Below are 11,844 nucleotides of genomic sequence, written 5' to 3'. Positions count from 1 at the left end.
CCAGCCAAATAGCTCAGCAGATTAAAGCACCTGCTTAGGCAGATGCAGCAAGCTGGGGTTCTACCCCCAGCTTGCTGTGTTGGCAATGGCTCCACCCCAGGAGGGTGTGGGAGTGGGCTAAGAGGGCAATTGAGACTGGACATGGTGGTGCATGCCTGTAATCCCAGCTCTTGGGAGGCTGAACACAGGTGGATCACTGAGTCCAATCTATGTAGTGAAACAATGTACATCCTGTAGACCCTTAGTAAAAATACAAAATAAATTTTAAGCATCAACTATTGTAACAAGTAATATATCAACTACTGCAACTGTTGTACTAACCTTTCTTTTTCTTTTTTTTTTTTCCCAGAACCAAGGATTGAACTCAGGACCTTGCGCTTACCAGGCAAGTGCTTAATCTACTGAGCTATCTCCCAGGCCCCACTAACCTGTTTCATTGTTTATCCTTTTTCTCTTTAAAATAAGTAAATTTTAAAAGGGGGCTTAAAATGACCCTAAACTTAACCCCCAATAGACTTCCCACAATCAACTAATTAATCAATAATAAATCTTGGGCCAGAAGATGGTTCAGTACAATGAGTGCTGGGCCGGGGAGATAGCTCAGTAGTATAAGCACTTGCCTGGCAAGCACAGGGTCCTGAGGTCAATTCTCAGTACCATTAAAAAAAATTAAAAAGTACACTTAGCGGGGCCGGGGAGATGGCTCAGTGGAATAAGCGCTTCCCTGGCAAGCACAGGGGTCCGAGTTCAAGCCCCGGTTCTGCCACAAAAAAAAAAAAAGTACACTTAGAGATTAAATAATACAATCAATTCATTTGGGGCCAAGGAGAGGGGGGGGGGGGGAGAGCGCTTCCCTGGTAAGCACAAGGGCCTGAGTTCAATTCCCGGTTCCGCAAAAGAATAAATAAATAAATAAATAAATAAAGACTGGAATGTTGAAAAATAATAAATCTTATTTCTTTCTTCAGAGCTAGAACTGTGACGGTCTTACCTGGCTGAAGTGTAGACTTCTATATTAAATTGTTCAGAACAGGGCACAAAGCTGATGTTAAATGGGTCTGCTGCCCCTAGGAAGGCCCCTGAGGCTCTGAGCCAGATCCCAACCCAGACACGCCACAGCTACCCACTGTAGCAGGGCTGGCTCTGTGCTCACTCACTACTACTGCTGCTGCTGCAGACCTTTGCAAGGAGGGCGGGGGGTGGGGGATGCTCAGCACTTACAGGGGCCCAGACAAGCAGCACCCACTGTCTGGAGTGCTGCCCTAACCAGAGTGGGCAGCTTCCCAAGCAGCCTTTATGGGTTTCCTTCTATCCTTAAAACCTCTACCACCCAGAAAGGACCATTAACAATGAGCTATTTTTTTAGAATCACAATGTTATACAGTCCACTTTCCATCCATTCCTAGCAATTCCAGCTCTCCGCAACCTGGATGCCACACCTTTTTGGGCACATGTGACAGCCAATGCTGCCTGAACACTGTACCCTGCAGGTTCCCGAGTCTTTGTACAGAGAGTCTACCCGCAGCCGGACTCAGCTCCACATTATTACAGGCCATTTCTTTCTCTTTTTTTTTGCTGGATGAGGACCTTTTTTATTCACTGTTTCAGAAAATGAATCCCCAAAGGCTCTGAAAAAAAATCACCCAGAGGGGCCAGGATGATGGCTCAGTGGAATAAGTGCTTCCCTACCAAGCGCAAGGGCCCGAGTTTAATCCCCAGTTTCGAACGGGGAAAAAAAAAATCAGCCACAGCTGTTTGGTTTCCTTCCCAAAAAGCTTACATGGAAAGATCTGAAAGGTCCAGCAGCCATGGAGCGTCACTCTTTCTGCAGCGAGGTCAGAGCCATGCACTGTCTGTACGACTGACGTGTTACCAGGCCCCACTGACTGTAAACTTAAAGTTGAAGCAGCGCTACACGCAAAGGCAGAAAGAGGAAAACTCACACCAACATACACGGACTGCATGGAGACTCAGGATTTTTTTTGGGGGGGGGGTACTGGGAATTGAACTCATGACCTCACGATTGCCAGGTCACTGGGCTAAATCCCAAGCCCAGCCAAAGACACTCAGGTTTGATCATGCCATTTACTGGCCATTTTTCTGTCCCAGTTAAAACACCATGCAGACTGAGCTACCTGCTTTCCACTCTGCACCTCATTTAAGATCCGTGCTGCCACTAAGTGGATCCGGCTAATTCATTTTAAGCCCACTGCGTTAACATGCTCCTTTACCACTGGCCATTTCCCCTCGATTAAACAGATTTTCCTCTATTAATAGAACAACTCTCTCAGGACACATCGCCTAGGGCATCTTGAGCTTCTACACACGCAGAAAAGATTACCTGGGACATTGTACTGGCATTTGATTTAAATTTTCCCATTGTTCTTTTTTTTTAATATAATTCTTTTTTTAAATTTATTTATTTATTTTGTGTGTGTGGCCAGCTCAGCCCACCAGGGGGCGGGGCTGGCTGGCATGTGGTGCTGGGGGATTGAACCTTGGTCCCTGTGTTTTGCTTAAGCTTAGCTTGTTCTAAGTGGGTGCGTTAGACCACTGAGCCATCTCACCAGCCCTTCCCATTGTTCTTGACGCTACATGGACTTTTTCAGCTGGTCTCAACATGGAGTTCAGGCTAGCCGGAACTCACTATGTGCTGCCTGGATCAATGTTTGTTTTTGGTTTTTGGTATTGTTTATCAAACTCACAACCTTGCACTTGCCAGGGGGGATTGATTCTTTTTCTTTTTGCAAAGCTGGGGATTGAACTCAGGCCCTTGCACTTGCAGGGGGATTGATTAACTCAACATCTAAGAACACAAATTCCTGCTTTGCCATGGCTTTGCCAACATGTGATACTGTTGATGTTTAAGACATTTGTCCATCTGTTAAGTGACATTTGTTAAAATCTGCTCACTTTTAATAGCCAAAGAGGGACCGGGGAGATGGCTCAGTAGAATAAGTGCTTGCCTGGCAAGCGCAAGGGCCTGAGTTCAATCCCCGGTTCCGCAAAAAAAAAAAAAAAAAAAAAAAAAAAAAAAATAGCCAAAGAGGGCTGTTGGGATGGTTCATGGTGAATCTTTTAATTCTTGGATTCCTCTGAAACAGGCCCAGACCACACGTCATAGGTACCAGGATGGACTTCGTTGATCAGCAAATCTTTTGCAAGCATTTCAGAACATACCAGTTTTGAATTGAATAAACGTGATCTGTTGATCGATTAAAGATGCCTGGAAGGGATGGGGTTTAGAAAATTAAATTTTCTAAAAAATAGCAAGGAATTTTAGCCACAGCAAGGAATTTTACTGCCCTTGTGCAGCTGGCCTCCAAATCTCCCTCACCTAACCACAGCCCAGCCAGTTCCCAAACACTGCCTGGGGGCTTCAGAGGCAGAGCTTGGGAAAAGTGTCTCAGAGGCCACTAGAGGTACTGCAGCTGCCTCACTCTGCTACGTGCAGACAGGCACAAACCACCACAGGGGCGTGGTCTCTCAGCACTATTTGCGGGCCCTCCCAGGACTCCCCCTCCTGAGTAGACCAGTCTCACTCAAGATGCCCCTAGAGGTCCCTGAGAGGTTGCAGGCCACCACCCACCCAGCACACGGCTCACCTCCCAACCCCTAAAGCTTCTTTGACACCAGACAAAACCCAATTACCTCTCTCCATCTAAGTGGCATTCGTGTGAAAAACACAGCCTTCCCAAAAAGACTATGGCACTAAGAATGGTCTTCTATCCTATCACTTAGCTCAATGCCTATCTGTACCTAAAGTGATGCTTAAAGGGTGATGCAGAGGCTGGGGAGATAACTCAGTGGAATAAGCGCTTCCCTGGCAAGCACAAGGGCCAGAGTTCAATACCCGGTTCAGCCCCCCCCCCCCCAAAAACAGGGCGATGCAGAGTCCTGCACGGACTGTCACAAATTGTAGTTCAGAAACACTGTCCAAAATAACCTCAGCAAGGGGCTGGTGAGATGGCTCAGTGGTCTAAAGCACCTACTTAGAACAAGCTTGGCAAAGCACAGGGACCACGGTTCAATCCCCCAGCACATGCCAGCCAGGCCCGCCCCCTGGTGGGCTGAGCTGGCCACACACACACACACACACACACACACACACACATATATATAATTTTAAAAAAAAAATAACCTCAGCAAAATCAAAATGGACAATCTGCCTAAAGGAACAACTCATTCTCATTCAAATTAGTCAGGATTTGACTGTGGACATCTGGAGTTGTTCAGACGTTGAGGTAATAATGTCAGATGAGTCACTTTCCTTTACCTTCATCAAGTCTTAGCTGCCATCCGGGATGAACACATCCCAACTTGCTTCAGAAAAGCTGAAGCAAAGGAAACCGAAGCAGCGCAAGGAAAGTGTGCAGTACAAGAGCTGTACTTTTTTTCCACCTTCCTGTCCTGTTTCCTCATTTCTTCCACTGCCTCAACATTAAGAAATAAAGTTTTAAGAAATGTTTTTTTTTTTTTTTTTTTTCCCTGTAACACCACCTTAAGTGTTACAACATTCAAGGGACACATACAACTCCCCAACGGGTACCGTTTGCTGCCAGCTATCAAACGTGCCAAGTCGCTGGCTGCAAACTTTTGGATTTAACACTAGAATTATTTTATTTCCAATGTACTGCTTAAAATGGAAGCAGCTATGCTAGACAGTTGGAGACTCTCGCCTGCGTGTTCTGGGTGAAAATGACTCCGAACTGAGCTTGCAGAAACCCTCTGTCACATTATTCATGTCCCGTGGGGGTGGGCAGCCTGCGTCACCTGCGCACAGGCCTTGTCATGCTGCACCTTAAACTCTTGCAGTGGTACAAAATGCCCTGGGACCTGGATGGACTAGTGTGGGTTTAGTGAGGACACTTTTGAAGGGGGGAGGGGGGAATTTCGTGCTGCTTCATTAGGACTCACTGAAAGGAGAGGATTTCTTAAGCCCACCATCATCACAACACCACTTCCCACTCACCCAAGGAAGACAATTCTCTCAAAGGCAGTCAAGCTGAAAGGTTCTGTCATCGTGCCCACAGCGCCCCTCCCCCAGGCCCGGCTTCAGGGCTACATTACCTTTCCTACAAAACTGCCCCAGCCAGGGCAACTCCAGCAGCTCGGGCCACCAGAGGGCAAATTATTTGCTAACAATGCTGCCCCGGGGTCTTGACCCAGGCCCTTTTCTGTGCCTAGGAAGGGGCCACACCCTCAGTACTGCCAACAGGGGGAACTGTCCCTGCCCTGCCGGCCCACTCAGCAGCCCTGGGTCCTCATCTGGCACCAATCAGCAGGCTGAACACATCCTAGAAGCCCACAGTGGGAGCCCAAGAAGTTGAATTGGGAGAGTTCAGTAGAGTGGATCTTAATGTTTCTACCTTCACGTCCAATATCAGGGATCATCCCACCTCCCTCCCTGGCTCCTCAGGAGACCAAAATGCCCCTGTGACCAAGGGCTGCAAAGTAACATTTTGTTACTTGGCAAACACTGTAGCAGGATTCCTGTGGGGACTGGTTTCCAGGAAACATCTGATATTCCCAGTTCAGACAATCGAGGATGCTTGCCCAGTTGACAGGGACACAGCTTAAGTCTTCAGGCTCTGACGTGGATGAAGGAATTGGGCTCCCCGGCTATGTGATGTGGATAAAACACTGCACTACCCTCCTAGAGACCGGTATCTAGGGCTGGACCCATAACTCAGCAGATTAAAGCGCCTGCTTAAGCAGTGGCAATCCAGGGAGCGCACTTCGATCCTGGTGTGTTGCCCCGCTGCTGGGTGTGTTGAGACTGCGTGGGCCTGGACGTGATGGCACACACAATCCTATCGCTTGGGAGGCTGAAAACCCGAGGATCACTAAGAGTCTGATCTGTGTAGTGAGACTCCATACCAAATACATTAAAAGAGAGAGAGAGAGAGAGAGAGAGAGAGAGAGAGAGAGGCCGGTGGGTGGAGAATCAGAACCACAGCCCTGAGGCCAGGGAGATAGATGGCTCAGTAGGATAAGCACTTGCCTGGCAAGCACAAGGGCCTGAGTTCAACCCCTGGTTCCGCAAAAAAAAAAAAAGAAAGAAAGAAAGAAAAAGAAAGAAAAGAAGGAACCACAGCCCAATGCTCTTAATTAATGGACTGTTCACAAGCCCTGGAGGCCCCCATTCACCAGGCCTAGATTTCCCAAACAGGCTCACTCCATGCATCCGGAGAATCCAGGTCCTAGGCTTGGAAAACACGGGTTAAACAGTTTAGCAAGGGGCATGTTTCTCTGATTGGGTTTGTAAACAACTCTTCAGACTGGAAGGTACGTTTTGGCTCCTTCAAACCCAGCACGTGTGCCACCCAACGAGGCCCGCGGCCTCCTTTTGCTCGCCCAGCAAGATGCTCCATCTCCAACCCAACAACAGCCAGTGATCAATTTCATGTTTCCCTAATTAGACCTTAATCTCCGTAGCCTGTGACCTTCGCGTTCATCCCAGTCTCTTAACAGGCTCCTGGAGCAGCGCCTGAGCCACACCGACTTCGGGTGCACAAGCTGGGAGCCCCCCAGAGGCCTCCCCGCCCGGGCGCGTGCTATGGAGACCGTGGTGCCTCGCTGGTCCCGGCAACCTTGCGGGGCCGCACCCAGCCAAGGATCCGGGTGAGCACCGGGGCACTGTTCTTCTCCGAAGCTAAAGCCAAAGTTACGTAACGCATTGGCTGCGTCCGGGCCACGCTACACGGCTGGCTGCACAGGAGCCCGGACCCTGCCCATCCGCAGACCAGGAGCCCTAGCGATGGAGTGATGGAGAAAGGGCTACAGGACCCGCACGCGCCACGAGGAGTAAGCGGGGCGGACGTGACCAGGACGGAGGAGGCGGGGACGCGACCTGAGAGGAGGAGGCGGGGACCCGGCGATGAAAGGGGACAGGAGGAGGGGGGTAGGGATGCTGAGCGCGGACGTGACCAGTGCGCAGAGGGAGGAGGTAAGGGGGAGGGGAGGGGGAAGGGACAAGCGCGGGAAGGGGGACCAGACAGCATGGACGACTCGCGGGGAAGCTGGAGGGGGAACTATTGCAAGGAGAGGTTGGAAAGCATCACAATGCAGGGGTCACGGGAGATGACGAAAGGCGGAAAAACCCAGAGTGAAGACAGAAGATGATCAGAGGACCAGAGAGGGAAAGAGGCAGGAGGCACGTAGGAAAAACAAGAGCAAAGAATAAGACGAGGGTGGGACGGAGTCGAGGAGACAGAGACAAGGCTGGAACTAGATCTGAGAGGGAGAGGCGAGGATGGGCCCAGGCGTCCGGAGCTGCCACCGCCTCCTGGCACGTCCGGCCAGGTCCGCTACGCCCAGGATGCGGCGCCGTGCCTGTTCCGATGCCGGGATGGTTAAGTGCCCGGCCGGCCACGCGGGTCCCGTGCGGAGCTCGGACGGTCAAGGATCCCCAGCTCACCTCGTGCACTCGGCTGTGGCTGCAGGCAGGGACGAGCACTCAGCTCTACAACGTCGGGATGCGTCGCCGCTGTGCGGGGGCCCGGGGCTCGGTCTCAAGGTTACCCCGGCGGCGTGCGATCCCTCCGCGAGCGCTCGCCCAATCGCGGCGCGGCCACTATGCCCGCCCCCTGCGTCCTCGCGCGGGCACCTTGCCGGGACGTGCAGGTTGCCTTCTCGGGGGCGCGGGGGGAACTACTTTCCTGGGCGGAAGGACACGCTTTTTGAGTCGCAATACCAAACGCCAGAGCCCCAATGGGGAAGCGGCGAGAGAGAAAGACCCGCCTCCAGCGCCGGATGCCTCCCCCCCCACCAGGTCGCCGGCGCCTGAGCCACCTGTCGCTGCCGGAGCTGGGTTGCTGCAGCGGGGATCCATTGCTGGGCCTCCTGCCCAGGTCTCCCCAGTTGCCCCAGCTTCCCCTCCCCGGGCGGCGCCCAGATTCGTAGGTCCCTGGCAGCGTTCCCGGCCCCGCCCTGGAACTGCTCACCCTGCGGGTACCGGCCCAGGGCACCCTAGGGGGCCGAGCGGAAGGGGAAGTGGTGAGGAACCACAAGGCCGGGATGGAGGGGGCTCTGAGCCGCCACGGGAGGGCTCCGGCCCTGGAATGAGCGTAGAGGGTGCAGGGAGCTCAACTATGAAACAAGGAAGGACACTGGTTGGGGCCAGTGGATGAGTAGCTCTGCAGGAATCCCGCAGAGCCAGTGGCTGAGAGTCGAAAGTGAATAAAAGGCACTGATAGGATCAGGAAACACGGAGTCAGAACGCTGGCCCCGAGCTCTGTGCAGGAGCAACGCCAGTGTTTTCAACCAAGCTGGTCATTTGCATCTACGCTGTTGGAGCTTTCTGGCGTTTTCTACGGGGCATTTCCGAATTTCCCAATTGTGGTTTCACCAACCAGTGATGAGCGTACTTAACAGTTACACAGCCGTTAACTCGGGTCTTCATGCGCCGAATTGCGAGAGCAGATACAATGTTACTACATTCAAAAGTGAACATTGTTCTCTTAGGTTCTTCTTTCTGCCGGAAAATTAGACCAATGGGTGTGCCCTGTTCAGGCAGACGCCCTGCTGAATCACAGGCCTTCATTCCGCTTCCTGTTAAGTCAGATAAAATGGGAGGAGAAAGTGGTAGCCTACTTGTGTGTGCAATAAAATAAGTCTTAATTTCTTCTGGTCCTCTTGGTTGTAGATAGGAAGTGCTTGGTTATTACAGTGGTGAGAACACAGGAGGTTGTACTAGAAAAGACCTGCGAAGACGGGGACAGCACCCACCTGGTGGCAGCAGTGCGGCCTGTGCGGGACTATGTGGCATTCTGAAGTACTCCATCTCTGGATAGTACCAAGATTAGAATGCACATGTATTAAACAGGAGAATGTGGCACATTGGTGGTACCTGTTGGTTGCAGATCCAAAAGACTGCAGCTAACCTAGCCTATCTTTGTTCGTACAGTCTTGGCGTTTCTGAGAAGCAGCATAGTAAAAAACGAGTTTAGGTTATATCTTTTTTTTTTTTTTTTTTTTTTCAGAACCGGGGGTTGAACTCAGGCCCTTGTGCTTGCCAGGGAAGCACCTGTTCTCCTGAGCCATCTCCTCCGCCCCCCCCCCCCCCGTTATATCTTATCTTAGTGCCAATTCCACTCACCAGCCCTATAACCATATACTGTCATTTACTGCGTGGGAGTCTAATTCCGTAAAGTAAATTGAGGACAATTCCTGTTTCTCAGGGTGGAGTTTGATCAGCTGATACATGAATAACTCCAGCACCAAGCCCTGGAGGCACCCTTTTCCTTAGGGAGCTGACTGATCTTGGGGGTTGTCCTGATGCCCAGTGCCAGAACATCTTTCTGAAATCCAGTTACCCAGGCTCGACCCTGAATCTTCTCTCCTTTGAGAGAAGGCTACGGGAGCCAGGGCTGCCAAAAGACACAAGGCCTGAGCCTAGAGCAAGCTTTCCTTTGCTTGCTGACCTGCCAGGATGGAGGTGGCCAAACTGCTAAACTCACTACTAGGGCACAGATTGCTGTTTTGCGTAGATTCTTGGCCACAGAATCACAGATGTGGAGTTTTATGGTTTAATGAAGTTCAGTGGGATTGGTTGGGCACAGTGTGCAAATCATGCTGGGCCTCATCCTTCAGCCTAAAGACACACTTGGGCCCAGGTGAGGAGGGCAGACTTTCAGGCTTTCTCATCGATCATGGGACCCCCTGGCCCCTGCTGCAGCAGCAGTGTTGCTTTTGCTTGATAATGCAAATAGGCAGGCCAGCCCACGGCCTTTGATATCGAGTGAAAAGCGAAACACTTATCACTTTGAACTTCCTCTGCCCCTTCTAGAGATGCACCAGGTGGGCTTTATTCTTTGGCTTCCTCAGACTTCTAAAATCTCCTCAGGCCTACCATGGTAGCCTATCAGTTCCCCCAGACAAAGCCCAGAAGGAAAAGTGGGCCCTTTGGAGTTAAGGAGGAAGAGAAAAACAGACTTTGTGGTCTGCAAAGGGAAGGCCCTGCAGAGGAGGCATTTGTGCCACATGTGGAGGACAGGGTAGGGTAGAGAGGAGCAGGAGCCATTGGGGGAAGAGGGCAGTCGCCATACTGTTGCATTCCTGGATTGGAATGCAACAGTGTATCCAGGTTTTGTACCCTTGCCAGCCTTTAGATTGAGAAAGGAGACTGAGGAGTCTTTATTCATCAGAATGAGAAACTGCCTCAGCCAAGGTGACCCTGTCACCAGATGTGACCTCCAGCAGTCTGTCTCCTTCTGCACACCAAGCCACGCCCCTGCAGCCCCAGAGCGTCCCTTTCTCATGAGGATGTGGCCTGAGCCAAGGCTAGCTAGCAGGCAGCCTGTGTCTTCCCTAGAATACTCTGCCTGGCTACACTTTGTCACTCTCCATCCCTGACAGAGCAGACCAAAGGGTGCCAACACACAGGATGTGGCTGTGGGCACAGGGGTGAGCAATGGGTTGTGCAGTGTCCAGGAAGTCGTCCTGCTGCAGGTGTCTGTGTCTTCCTGGGACACATGCTCCACCTGTGTCCGTCCCTAGACACTGGCCACTAGCTACTTCGTTTCATCTCAAGGACAGGAAAGCAGGACTGGGGGAATGTGGGTCCTCTCCTAAGGACAACTTAAAATTTAAATGGTGGCATCTCTGTCCCTTTATGGTGTGTGTGAAGCTCTGTCTGTGGCAAGTCCTGTGCCCTTCAAGTGACCGGAAGCCCATCTTATTCCTGGGGGGCGCAGAGAACTGTGAGCTGTCAGGCTTCCTGCCCACTACCTTTGATTGGCACCAGGGGATTCAAAGCCCCAAGTCCTCATGTGGATTCCGGGACAGCACTGTTAGTCACCCTGTAATGACTCAGCAGGACTCCTCAGAGCCAGAAGGACCAGCAGGAGGCTCCTCCCCCGCGGGTGGCTACATCCTCACCAGTCGTGACCACACCCGGCCCAGACGGAAAATTACCAGGAGAAAAGGGAAGGTTAAACTCAAGGAGTTTTTGAGTTCTCATTCCAGAACTGGCAGCCATCTCCTCTCCACCTGGAACTAATTGAGGAAAGTAGTTCTCCCGTCCCTAACCAAGCGAGTCCAGGTCTGCATGTGGGGATACCTGAGCATGGGAAAATGTGAAAGGCACAAGGCCACACCACTTGTGCTCACCTGACCTGCCCACCTCCAAAACAGCCACGTCCTCCCTCAGCTCCCCCCTCCAGATGGTGGTGGATTCCTCCCCAGAAACCGAGTTTTCCTGGTGATATGGGCCGTGTGTATCCAGGTGCGGTGGTGAAAACCTGCAATCCCAGCACTCGGGAGGCTGAGCAGGAAGATCTGTGTGAGCTCAAGGTCAGCGTGGACTACATAGTGAGACCTTGTCTCAAAAACCTAAAACAAGGGCCACCAGGTGTGTGGTGCCAGCCCTGCTCTTGGGGCAGGCTGAGATGGCCACTGAGACTGAGCGTGGTGGTGTGAGCCTGTAATCCCAGGGCTGAAAACAGGAGGCTCGCTAGGAGTCCAATCTACATAGTGAGACCCTGAACAGCATGTAGATCCTGTACCAAATACATAAAAAAAAAAATTTGTTCAGTCCTGCATTTGCTAATATAGTACTTGCCTTATTAGAAGCCTGTTAAGAATTTCTGAATTGAGGCTGGGGAGGTAGTTCAGCAGTCTAAGCCCCTGCCTGGGAAGTGCAAGGACCCAGTTTTGATCCCTGGTACCCCATGCCATGCTGGCCCCAAAACCAGGCATGATGTCTCATGCCTGTAATCCCAGCCCTGAGGAAGCTGAGACAAGGAGGATTACTACAAGTCTAGGCTGTATAGTGAGGCCCCTGTATCAATAAAAATTTTAAAAATTGATATATAGAAAAAAAAACTTTTTTTTTTTTTTTTT

At 51.3% G+C, this 11,844-nt stretch overlaps 1 protein-coding gene across 1 annotated transcript in view; it reads right to left on the bottom strand.

Moving 5' to 3' along the window:
* The window catches only part of Pkm (pyruvate kinase M1/2), a 27,737-nt gene extending 20,210 nt beyond the window's left edge, over positions 1-7,527 (bottom strand). Inside the window, exon 1 of the mRNA XM_023712553.1 lies at positions 7,421-7,527. The gene's annotated coding sequence lies outside the window, so the exon portion shown is untranslated. The remainder of the gene's footprint in view (positions 1-7,420) is intronic.
* Between the last annotated feature and the right edge of the window lie 4,317 nt (positions 7,528-11,844).

This window comes from Octodon degus, unplaced genomic scaffold (assembly GCF_000260255.1).
Source record: "Octodon degus isolate 3935 unplaced genomic scaffold, OctDeg1.0 scaffold00026, whole genome shotgun sequence".
Taxonomy (NCBI): Eukaryota; Metazoa; Chordata; class Mammalia; order Rodentia; family Octodontidae; genus Octodon; species Octodon degus.
Note: the sequence above shows the minus strand (reverse complement) of the source record. Positions and strands in the feature narration are given on the sequence as shown.